This window comes from Rhincodon typus, chromosome 17 (assembly GCF_021869965.1).
Source record: "Rhincodon typus isolate 14 chromosome 17, sRhiTyp1.1, whole genome shotgun sequence".
Lineage (NCBI taxonomy): Eukaryota > Metazoa > Chordata > Chondrichthyes > Orectolobiformes > Rhincodontidae > Rhincodon > Rhincodon typus.
Genome location: NC_063348.1, coordinates 38,923,698 through 38,936,291, shown reverse-complemented (window position 1 = coordinate 38,936,291; position 12,594 = coordinate 38,923,698). Strand labels below are relative to the sequence as shown.

The following is a 12,594-nucleotide window of genomic DNA, read 5'->3' as shown; positions in this document are numbered from 1 at the left end:
AGCTTTCCTGCTCCTCTGATGCTGCTTGGCCCGCTGTGTTCATCCAGCTCTACACCTTGTTATCTCAGATTCTCTAGCATCCGCAGTTCCTACTATCTCTGAACCAAGATGCCCTGGTGAATCTGCTATTCCTCGTTAAAGACATTTCTTTCATGCACACAAGTGACCACCTTGAACTTGTTAGATATTTACGGGGATTAAGGCTCTGATGCAACAATGTTTCCTGACCCCTGATCTGTCTCACTAGTCATTCTAGCTTCTTATCCTTTACTACAGATGGAATTGGACTGCTTTTTCCTAAGATGTGTATCTGCCTTCTGGAACAAAGTATACAGGTATTTTCCCCCTTCTCTGACATGTTGCGCTGTAAGCTCAACAGATTTAAGTTAGAGTTCCTGTAGTTTTAGATATTTTAGGCAGCTGTGTTTGCCCAGGACCACTTTTGGGGCCAGAAGACCCCAGGTTCCCCAGCTAAAATACACATCATTTGTCTCCCCATTGCCTTTGTGCTAATTAGCTAGTTAACTTGTTAATTTAATAATCATGTAAAATTAATTGCTAATCTTTACAACAATTTTACCAAATCTTTTAAATGTGCTAACCATTTACAACTGAAAGTTATTCACTCCTTAATTAACTGTTTCGGTATCTAGATTTCAATTTTAGTTTGAGTATTCAGTTTTAGTATTCAGTGTTTTACTGTTTTTTAAAAATTTTATCCATTTCCCCTAACTCAGGTGTCCGAAGCTGGCTATTTATACAGTCCCTTATAGTAAGCACATGCCAGCTGATTAGCTTGTCGGACTCCTATGATGTCACAACAAAAACAAAATTGCTGGAAAAGCTCGGCAGGTTTGGGAGCATCCATGGAGAGAAATCAGATTCTGAGGAAGGGCCATTAGACCTGAAATGTTAACTCTGATTTCTCTCCACAGATGCTGCCAGACCTGCTGTGCTTTTCCAGCAGTTTCTGTTTTTGTTTCTGATTTCCAGCATCCGCAGTTCTTTTTTTTATTTTCTATGATGTCACTGCTGATTTTCACTTTTTTCAAACTGAGCATGCACTGGCTCTCACCTTCCCTGATTAAACAGAGTTTCCACACTTACCAAAGTCTCAAGTCTTCCATTCAGTGCTGACTTCACTTCAAAGACCGCATATTTATGTTTATTCTGACTAGATGAGACAGTTCTGTGCAACTGTTGTTCAATAATTAGTCTAAGCTAGCTACAATTGCTCACAGCAGACAATTTCCTTTTATAAGAATGAAAGAAATTTCAGACCATAAGATGTAGGAGTAGAAGTAGGCTGGCCATTCAATCCATCGTGTCTGCTCTGCCATTTAATGAGATTATGATTGCTCTGATTATTCTCCACTTCACACTGTACAGAATGGCTTTAGTACCTGTGAATGTTGATAAAGTTTTTTTATGAATAAAGTATATTTTTTGCAGTAATAAAAACATCCTCAACTTCACTTTCCTACCCTTTTCCTATAACCTTTGATTCCTTTACTGATTAAACATCTGTCAGTCTCAGCCTTGATATTCTTAATGATGCAGCCTCAAAAGCAATTTAACTGAAATGGTAAAAGTAACTAACACTACATTTTAAAGTGAGTTGTGCACATTGTTAAAACAATGCATAGAATGCTGTGTCTTTGAAACCTTTCTGTGCAATGCAAAGGATTTGATATGTTGATGACCAATCAAGATAGTGACTATTTGGTCTCACATAATGCATTAAAAGAAGTAAAACATCCAATGCACTTCAAAGGAGTGTTATCGAGTAAAATGTGACGCTGAGCCACACAAGTAGGTGTTAGGGCAGTTGACCAAAGAAGTAGATTTTAAGGACCATATTTATGGAATTATAGAGATGTGGAGAGGTTTAGGAGGGAATTTGAGAGATTTTGGACCCCAGCAACTGAAGGCACAGCCATTGCCAGCAGAGCAATTCTGAGTTATTGATATGAAATGCAAAGTGATTCAGTTTCACTCGAGTATTTCTGCTCAAAATGGTGAAGTTTAAACTGAGACATTGGAATGTACCTGATCTGTTGGTTCCAGCATGCTTTCTGTACATAGTGATTTCATATCATGTACAGAGTTGTGCTGCTGACCGTAGCGGGAGGGGTGATTGCGATCTGCAGTATATATCTCTGAACCTAGTTCTTGTTGCAGGCTTCACTGACCTTCTAGTTGTGCTGAAAGAATCTTCTGAAGGCTATTGTTCATACTGGGTGTGAGAAACAAAAGAGGGTCATGATTTCACTGAAAGACCTTGACAAAAAAGAACTGACATGTTTGTTCTTTGTTGCTTGTATCTCATCACACTGCTGATTATACCAGAACATCCTTGGATTTCCGTGTTGCTAAGTCACTTACTCAGAAATGGTTTGCTCTTCACTGTGCTGCTGGTTTCAAAGTGCTAACATTGAGATGATGTTCTGAGATGGAGGCAATCTAACTTCAAGTACATGGCCAAGTGAAATTGAATCCAGTTAAGTTTGTGATGCGCTAACAGAAAAGGGTTTATTTTGGCTTTATCTTTCTAAAGACGTAGGACTAATGGAGAACTAATGTACTGCAGCATTACATGCAGAATAGAGCAGTGTTGACCACTGTTCTCAGAAATTAGAATTTTTGCAGTCCAAGCTTGTGAATCAGTTCAGTATTCATTTGGGGAGGTGATGGCTATGGTATTATCAATAGACAATTAATCCAGAGACCCAGGTAATTCTGCCATGACAGATGGTGGAATTTGAGCTCAATTTTTAAAAAATCTGGAATTAAGACTCTAATGATGACCATGAAACCGTTGCCAGAAAATCTCATCTGGTTTACTAATGTCTTTTAGGGAAGGAAACTGCCATCCTTACCTAGCCTGGCATACATGTGACTCCAGACCCACAGCAATGTGGTTGACTCTTAACTGCCTCTGGGCAATTTGGGATGGACAATAAATACTGGCCTAGCCAGCAATGCCCAAAATTATGCAGGTTTCCAGGGGCATTGTGTTTATAACTGCACTGTTCTATAATTAAAAACCGAAAGAACTGTGGATACTGGAAATCAGAAACATAAAACCGAAATTGCTGGATAAACTCAGCAGGTCTGGCAGCATCTGTGGAGAGAGTTAACATGTCAGGTCCGGTGACCCGCCGTCAGAACTGCCTTTCCGCTTGGGAACTCTACAGCCTTCTACAGCCTGGACTCAATATCAAGTTCAACATTTTTTGGGCTTGACCTCTCCCATGTCCTTAACCCAACCCCACACATCAGGCTGTGTTATTACATGGTCTGCTCTTACACACAACCCATTGTTAGCCACTAAGTCCCCATTAACAGCTATTCAGCCTCTTAGCCTGATCGTTATCCACTCCTTTACGAACTGTTCTTTTCTCTCTTTGGGTTCTATCTCCACGTATTGTTTACTCCTTTCCCCCTCCCCTTGCCCTATCTTCTGCATAAAAACCACCATTTTCTTGGCTACCATCAGTTCTGGTGGACCCGAAACATTGACACTGATTTCTGTCCACAGATGCTGCTAGACCTGATGAACTTTTCCAGTTATTTCTGTTTTCATTTCTGTTCTATAATTATTCTGTTCTATTCCATCTTAGGTTTTATAGATAAGTTTGAAGGGATAACGAAAGTGTCGTGTAGACAGGGTGGGGAAGCAAAATTCCAATGACTAGTTATAGTAACTGCATTTATATAGGCAGAATTTTCCGATGGCCAGATAATTGTTTCAGAACCATAGGTGGGAATTGCTCATGGGGATCGTGTGGAATCCCATTCATAGCAGACTATGAAGGAATTGCCTAGGAAATTGAAGATTCTGCTGGGCAATTCCCCTATGCTTGCAGCCCTTATAAAGTAATTCTTTAAAATCTGAGAATTAAAGAATTTTGATGGTTAATTAAATTGTTACTCAGGAAAGTTAGTCCATTGAGTACCTAGTCTAGCTTCTGAGTAAATATTAAACTGACCCCTAACTTAGTTCATACACTTCCAACTACAACTCCCGTAGACCATGAATTGATACCTCCTCTCCTTTGGGGACCTGACACCCCTCGCTATCCCCAGGATCCACCACCAGACCCAATCTGCCTTGCTCCAGAACCAACCCCACTTCGTTCCTGCAGACCAAATCCACTGCCCCTTGTTTCAGATCCAAAGACCCTTCCCCAACTCTGCACTCGACGTCTCCCTCACCCCTCCACCCCTGGACTCAATACACCCTTTCCCCTCGTTACTAACCCTAAACCTCTTCCCCAGCTTTGGATCCGACACACCTCTTCCCTGCCCAGTGGACCTGATGCCCCTGCTCCAGATCTGACAGCACCAATTCCCCTGCTGCTGGATCTGATCTTTGCCTGGCGCCTGGACATGATCTCAACAGCAGCTGTCAACGTGGCTGTCTATAAGGCTGGTCTTTTAAATTTCAGAATATGCCATATAACTCCTAAAACCATTATGTACTGGAGCATAATTAGGCCATTCAGCCCATTGAGTCTGCTCCGCCATTAGATCATGGCTGATAGGATGGCACAGTGGCTCAGTGGTTAGCACTGCTGCCTCACAGTGCCAGGGACCCGGGTTCGATTCTACCCTTGGGCGACTGTCTGTGTGGAGTTTGCACATTCTCCCTGTGTCTGTGTGGGTTTCCACTGGGTGCACTGGTTTCTTCCCACAGTCCAAAGATGTGCAGATTAGGTGGATTGGCCATGCTAAATTGCTCATAGTGTCCAGGGATTTGCAAGCTAGATAGGTTAGCCATGAGAAATGCAGGGTTATAGGCATAAGGTAAGGGGGTGGGTCAGGGTGGGAAGCTCTTTGGAGGGTTGGTGTGGACTCAAATAACCAAATGGCCTGCTGTAGGGATTTTATGATCATATGTTTCTCAACCCCATTATCCTGCTTTCTCCCCTTTGTAACCTTTGATCCCCTTACTAATCAAGAACCTATCTTTTGCTATCTTAATTACAGTCAATGACTTGGATTTGAAAAAGGTAATATATTTCTGTGCTAGGAGGGTACTATCAGAATATGGCTCCACATTTCTGAAGGAGTCCTGACTGGAATCTCCTGTCAGAAATGCGGAGCTCTATTGTGGTGTAAAAATGAAGGAGTGGAAAATCTGGCCCATAGTGTCTTCAACTTTGAAAAATGTCTCATGCTGCATTACAGAGGCATGATCAGACAAAAACAGGTGCTTAGCTATTATTTTTGGCAAGAGAATGCGGTATGGATAAAGAATTTGGTTGCAAGGATGAATTTTTAAAATTAATTCTTGGGATGTGTGTGTTGCTGGCTAGGTCAACATTTCTTGTCCAGCCAGTACAGTCCTTGAGAAGTTGATGGTGAGCTGCCTCGGAATACTACAGTCTATCTCATGTTGGTAGACCTGTTAAGAGCAGGATTCCAGGATTTTGAACCAGTGATCTTAATGGCCAATTTATTGTGAGTGAGTTATTGGTTGAAAAAGTATACATATGTGACATGCATATCTATTAATACTTCACAAGTCTTGTCAGATAAATAAGGACTGTGAGCTAGTTGGTCTTACTTTAGCTAAAATCTAAATAGATTGCCACCAGCATTACAAGAATGCCAATTAAAGGGTTCCATGGCTCCAGGGTTATTTATTCCAACTTCAGTTTTGGTCTACATTTCTGTGGTGAAGCATAATGACACACAAAAGAGACCAATATTAGAGTGCCTGTTCAAAGCCATTTGTCCAAAGCTTTGATGTCACGTGAACCCTTAGGTTTGGATTACTGTCTTACAATCATTCCCAGGTATCCATTTCTTTCTATTAGATTATCACAGATTCAATACACAGTGCTCAGATACTATTCAAAGCCCATATATGCTCAGAACATTGTAAAGATTTTTTGCAGTGCTAAAGCTACAGTTATTGAAAGATTAAATTCAGTTTTGCTGTGGGTTGTAACTATTTATTTAAGATCATAGGGGAAGGGTGTTAAATTTAGCAAACCAGCCAGTGAGTATCGATGAGCAGTATCAGGGTTACAGCTTTCCTTCAAGCTTAAATTGTCACTGATATTAATCCCTTCCCCCATGTACCCAAGCCTTTTTCTTCATTATTAATTTAACAATTCTTGGTTATGTGATGCAGTCTCAGAGGATGGAGAACATGTCAGCAGATGGTGGATGTGAACATTGTCCACAGTAGATAGGGTTTCTTTACTGAGAGCGTCCTGGTAGCTGTAGGTGTGTATGTCACTCTTAGGAAATCAGAACTAAATATCTGCCAATTATGTATAGATTAAGAACAAAAGCATCAGTATGTTTGGAGAGAATTCTGAAAAGGATCTCCATTTTGAGATGCAGACTCTCATCCCAGGTTGACAGCATTTTTTTCTCTTATTCTGGAGGTAGTAGGTGAAATTATTTACACAGTTTTGTTTTCATTATCTCTTCACCATCTCCTGCATGCAGACTGCTTTAAAATGCAATATTGGTTTATCTAGTCCCTCTCCTCATTGATATGTCTATGGTTTAGTCTATAATTGTGGTTGTTAACAGTTTCTGCTGTCATACAGTCAAAGACTGTATGGAAACAGACCATTCGGTCCAACTTGTCCATGCCGACCAAGTTTCCTAAACTGAAGCAGTCTCATTTGCCTGCGTTTGGCCCATATTCCTCTCAACCTTTCCTATTCATGTACCTGTCCAAATGTGTTTGGATGTTGTAACTGTACCTGCATCTACCACTACCTCTGGCAGCTCATTCCATATATGAACCACCCTCTGCATGAAAAAAGTTGTCTCTCGGGTCCTTTTGAAATCTTTCTCCTTTCCTTAAAACACTGTACCATTATGGCAGAAGTATAGCTTAAAACCTTTACTGGCTTCACCTCTATGGAGGTGGCTGTCTTCCTCCTTATCATACCGAATCTCCATCTTCAGGAAATGAAGCGTGGCGGGAGGAGGCTTGTATGAAGTAAAACTCCCAGCACAAACCTGTTTTGCTGAATGGCCTACTTCTACACTATATATTTTTTGAAATTGGGTTGCGTCCCAACTCCATGTCTATGTTACAGAAGGTTAGTGTCAGTTTGAAGCAGAACCTAACTTTTGTGGCACAACTGAGATGGCAGTGTAAATATGTTATGTACTTCATTTTGCTTTTGAGCTCCTACTCCTCCCTTGACACTATCAAAATTGCTTGCATTTATTTCTCTTTCACCATAGATATCATGTGCTGTCACAGCTCATGCACCTGCTAAATTGCTGCACAGTATGGCACAGTTAACCTGGATAATTATATGAAAATATTTTTAATTGGTTATGTAAGTACAATTTTAGTTTTAGTTGAGCATTGTTGTAGACTTTCCTGTTCCTATAGCTCATGGCATACCAATCAGATAATATGCACAGTGTAAATGATAGCAGGAAAGGAAATGGATGAAATATGTTTGACCAACTCAAAAGTTCTGTAAAGCTGGGCAAATGCAATTTGGATTTATGATCCCTAGATTGTCTGCTTGACAGATTAGGAATGTATTTCTCACGCTATTTTGACAAACTTCCTTTGGAAAAAACATAGCATGCAGAACAGCGACAGGCAACTTTTTGCTAATTCAGGCCTTTGGACTACTAAATTGCACATAATCGTGTCTTCTGATCCCCCCCCCCCAGTAAGCCAGACACATGCCTCATACAGGTTGAAGCTTGTCCTGTTTAGAGGTAGCGATAAGCCAAGTATAACTATAAAGTAGAACTTTCTAAATAGGCTCATTTTTCCACATCTTTTTATGAATCATGCTTCTTTGTCCTGATAAGTAGCTTTTCTTTTCTCCCCGCCTCTGTTAGCACAGGTGACTCTGACTTCTGGATGGCTGTACATCTGACGGTACTGGAAAGTTGCAGATATTCAAACAATGGAGAATCGAGCTTTGGAGGGACAAACACGCGGGCACATGGCTGATATTTACGACTTGGCAAGAAGCCGTGTCTTTTCACTTCACCAATACTGTGCAGCACTCAGCCCTAATTATTTGCTGAGCAGGAGTTTATGTTCCTGAATTCAGTTAACTTCTCACACTGCAGAGACATGAAGTTGAAGAAATAAATCCTAAAATAGACGACCACACCATAGTTGTGAGATTGAAGGATCTTGTTAGCAGGGTAGGAGAGAGCTATCTAAGTTCAGGCTGAGCTTTGAATGTAGCGAGAACGTGGCATGGGTATGAAGTTTTGGAAATGGAGGGGTAAAGGAGACTGGTGTTAGGTTACAAGCTGGTGCGATATTGATCTTTCCACATTCTGCCGGTGAGTAAAATAGATGTGGCTTGTTCTTGGTTACCAAGTCCTAATCAGTATCTGTATATTGTAAATATATAATATTACTTTAAATAAGCTAAGATCTTGGTGTTTTAATTTGGCAGTTATTTTTCATGAGGCCTCAGCACCAAGGGCCTTTCTCAAAACTTGAGATCTGTAGAATTTCAACATATTGAACCAGCAAGTTAGAACAAATGGAAAAGAAAGACACGAAAGAGTTGCATTTATATCTTGCCTTACGCAAAATAAGCATATAACTAAGCGCTTTATGGCTACTGGAATATTGTTAAATTGTAGTTGCTGTCTTAATGTAGGAAACGGGGTTCAAATTTTTTTATGTAGTGATGTTGGTTGAGGAATAAATAATGGCCAGACATTGGAGAGATGTCTCCTACTCCTCTTTGAAATAATCCCATGACGGTTTTAGTTGCCACTCGAGAAGGTAGGATGGGTTTCTTATCAATGCCTTACCTGAAAGGTGGCATTTTTTACTCCTTCAGTATTGCACTGCGACACTGAATGTGATTTAGAGCTCATTTCTCTGGAGTGGGTCTTGGATTCACAGCCTTCTGTTTCAGAGGCAAAGCAGTACTAATTAACTGAGCCAAGGTGATGTCTTAGCGCTGAACTGCCTGCATCTTATAATCTGGAAAAATGGATCTTGGCCCATGGGCTGTCGCTTAATGCTTTGAAGTGTTGAAGTTGCCAACTGTAGGAAAGATTAATGTAAAGTTTACTGTGCTGTTCAAAATCATAATTATAGACTAAGTTTAAGACTTAGAATTTTGGCTGAGAGAAGTTAAAGAGAAAAGGAAAATAATGTTCCATTGAAGTCAGCAACCAAGAACTGTTTTGACTTGAAGTGATTTTAGAGAAAAGCTAATTTCACATTCTTTATGATTGCACCAAACACTTGAAGAACCACAAAGTTGTTTTACCTGAAAACTAGTGATCCTTATTTTGGAAACATATAATTTGAGAGCAATTTTTAAATTTGAAATATTTTGCTAAGTAAAGAATGTGGACTATTTCCTACTCTGATGACATCCATAAGGGTATTGTAAAGTTTTGGGTTGGAGGAAAGGAGGGGGTGAAGAAGGTTCAAGTAGTGAAACACTAAAGTCCCAGCCAATTTTTTTTTATGAACAGCTAATTTTGGTACTGTGTGCATTATGTGTAATGTAATGATCAGGATATCCATTTAATAATGCCCCAGATCTGTGAATACAATTTAGTGATAACTGGGATCATCAAAAATCTTGTGCCTGGCGCAGACACGATGGGGTGAATGGCCTTTTTCTGTGCTGTAACTTTTCTCTAAAATTTATAGTCTAAATGTTACCCCCACTTTAAGAGTTTATACATCAACTCAAAGACCTTTTGACTGGAGATTCATGACAGAAAAGACTGATGCCTTAGCATAGATAAAAAAAAGACTGGGCTGAGCATGTACATATCATTATTCAAAGTATTTAATGAGCCTTTTTTCTCTCACCCTTCCTACCCTAAGCTATGTTCCATTTTGGATATCTTGAATCCAACTCCTGTGGTTGCTAATCTGACTAGGCACATCTCATAACTCTATTATTAAGTGGTGGTTCTCAGTCGAGGTAACGGCGCCAACCACTTAAGATTCAGTTTCATGCAGCTGTATTTTCAGACCAACTCGAAATCCTGCCAGTTGAGGATCCCCATCATTCAGTGTTGTTTATTTATGAACCCATGTGCATTTGTGCAAACATAGTTTCACTAGCCCCACCTCCACTAAAATTGACTCATGGATGTCATTGAAAAAATGTAATGCATCTTTCATTTCCTCCACTCCCAGTAAAACCTTTATGGCTAAATAACAATCCTTAGTTGAGCTGTCTAGAAGGCACTCAGTGGAGCTGAATTGCTCAATAGAAAGGAAGGGATGATGATGGCTAGTGAGCCAAAGATTAAAGGTAGCGTTCCTTTATTGATTGAAATTTTGAACTTCAAAAATTTCTGATCATAGTCAGGACATCCTTGAGTCCTTGTTACTGATGGATTGCTCCTGCAATATAGTCACTATCATAAATGTGGCTACATTTGTTTTGAAGAATTTGCTCAAGTACCGTTTTGTGCGTATCTTTCGGGGAGGAATTAGAGATTTTTGAGTTTTTCTGCCTTGTTCTACCATTCCCTTTTATGTTTGAATGAGAGCTGTGTAATTGCTTTTAGATTTGTTCAGTCACTTTGTCATTTTAACCAGATCTTCCCAGCAATTGTCCTGAGCAAATTAGGCAGGGTTGCTTAGTGTAACTTACGAGTTACTCATACTGGACACCTTAGTAGCAAAAATGAAAGAAAAGCTTGCATTTTGTGTTGAATCTTCCACACCCTCAGTGTTTTCCAGGGTACTTTACACCTGATGAAGTTCTTTGATTTGTAATCACTTGTTTTGTGGGTAGATTTAGCAGTCAATTTATGCACTGCCAAGCCATACATACAGCATTGAGATGATTATCCCAGATAATCTACTTTTGGCAAAGTTGCCTAAGGCTAAATATTGTGCAGCATGCTTCTGAATAGTTTCTGCGTGTATCCTTGGATATTTTACTTTCATTTGTGAGGGTAGACATTTGAAGAACTCCATTTCCCCTCCTCCTAACCCCAAATCAGTGGAAACAAAAACAGAAGTTGCCGGAAAAGCTCAGCAGGTCTGGCAGCATCTGTGAAGAAAATATCAGAGTTAATGTTTCGGATCCGGTGATGACCCTTCCTCAGAACCCTACTGGACCCGAAAGGTTAACTCTGATTTTTTCTTCACAGATGCTGTCAGACCTGCTGAGCTTTCCTAGCAACTTCTGTTTTTGTTCCTGATTTACATCACCGCAGTTCTTTCGGTTTTATTCCCAAATCATTAGTTTCTTACTGTTGTGCTGGAGTGTCAGCCTGTTATAATCCTTTTTTTGTGTTGTCCTGGAAAGGAAAATAAAGGAAGAGATGTAATGTAAAGCACTGTTCATTACTGCTGGGTGTCTCAAAATACTTTCGAGCCAATAAAGTACTTTTGAAGTGTAGTCACTGAATATTGATTGTGTTATTGCCTGGAGGTCCAGACTCTGTATGACGTCTTGTGGTACTGCGGTAACATCCTGTCCACCCCAGGATTTGATGGCCAAGGAAGGTGTATTCATAATGCACCAACTAGTTGTCCACCTGCAAATCTTTTCAATACATGTCAATGCTAGTGGTAACAGCAAGCCAGGTTCTTGGTCAGCCATATGATGGAAAGAATATTGTAACCTCTACCCTCATTATTTGATAACTACAATATGCATGTAAAAGTGTGTGTTACCGAAGTAAGGTAGATGACTTTGGTGAATTGTAACATACCATCACCTGCCTCTCCAGACTAGTTGCAGAAAGATGACACTGACTGCAATTTAAAAAAAAGAACAGTTCATGCCCAATTTCTGGGCTGGAGATCGAACCTACAATCTTCTGAACTCAGAGGGGAGAGTGTTATCCTTGAGCCAAAGCTCACACTGTTAGAAACTAACGCATCGTGAAAACAACACGAAAGGCAAATTCTGTACCACTGTTGTACTGACGTTTTAACTTACAGTTAGTGTGAAATTTGAGTTTGTAACATTGAGCTTGCAGTCCTTGAATTGGGGAGCTTTGGAGCAGGAATATGTTATGTGATTTGCAGAGATCCTACAGGCAATCACAAATCCCTTATTTATGTAGGCGCAGTATCTCTCATGTAATATTTCCCTGTCTCTGCTTACAGCTCTTCCTGTAAAATTCCACTGTGACAACTGATACTACCCTTGTTTATTTTCCTAGAACATAGATAATGACCCTATCCAGAAGTCCCACCTCTTCTTCCTTCTCTTCATTATATAGAACACTTTAGCTAATGAAAATTAATTGAAAGTTAATCATGACTAGTGATTAGATTACCTACTTCAATTGGATTTGCACAAAAAACAGCTAGTGCAGTGCAGGTGAGGTGGGGCTCGCTATCTCATGCCAAAGTGAGGGCATTGCTTTCCGTTACTGTATTTTTATACTAAAATTATTGGGTGGGGCTTTACAGCAATGATCTTTGTCACAAGAGTAAAAAAACAGCAGTTAATGCATATCTATCTATCTATATGTGTGTGTCTGAATATATATTTTATAAATAATGACTTCTTTAAAAATGTAGTAAACAGTAACCTTTCTGAAAAGTTCTCTGAAGTCAGTATCACACAGACAGTTGCCACACAGATGGCTTGAGAATGTACACCAATATAGTTATAA

General features: G+C 39.9%; 1 protein-coding gene across 2 annotated transcripts in view; it reads left to right on the top strand.

The window, feature by feature from the left end:
* Positions 1-284: 284 nt before the first annotated feature.
* The window catches only part of LOC109911671 (homeodomain-interacting protein kinase 3), a 166,737-nt gene continuing 154,427 nt past the window's right edge, over positions 285-12,594 (top strand). For both annotated transcript variants that reach the window (XM_048606953.1, XM_048606952.1), the window contains exon 1: positions 285-335. The gene's annotated coding sequence lies outside the window, so the exon portion shown is untranslated. The remainder of the gene's footprint in view (positions 336-12,594) is intronic.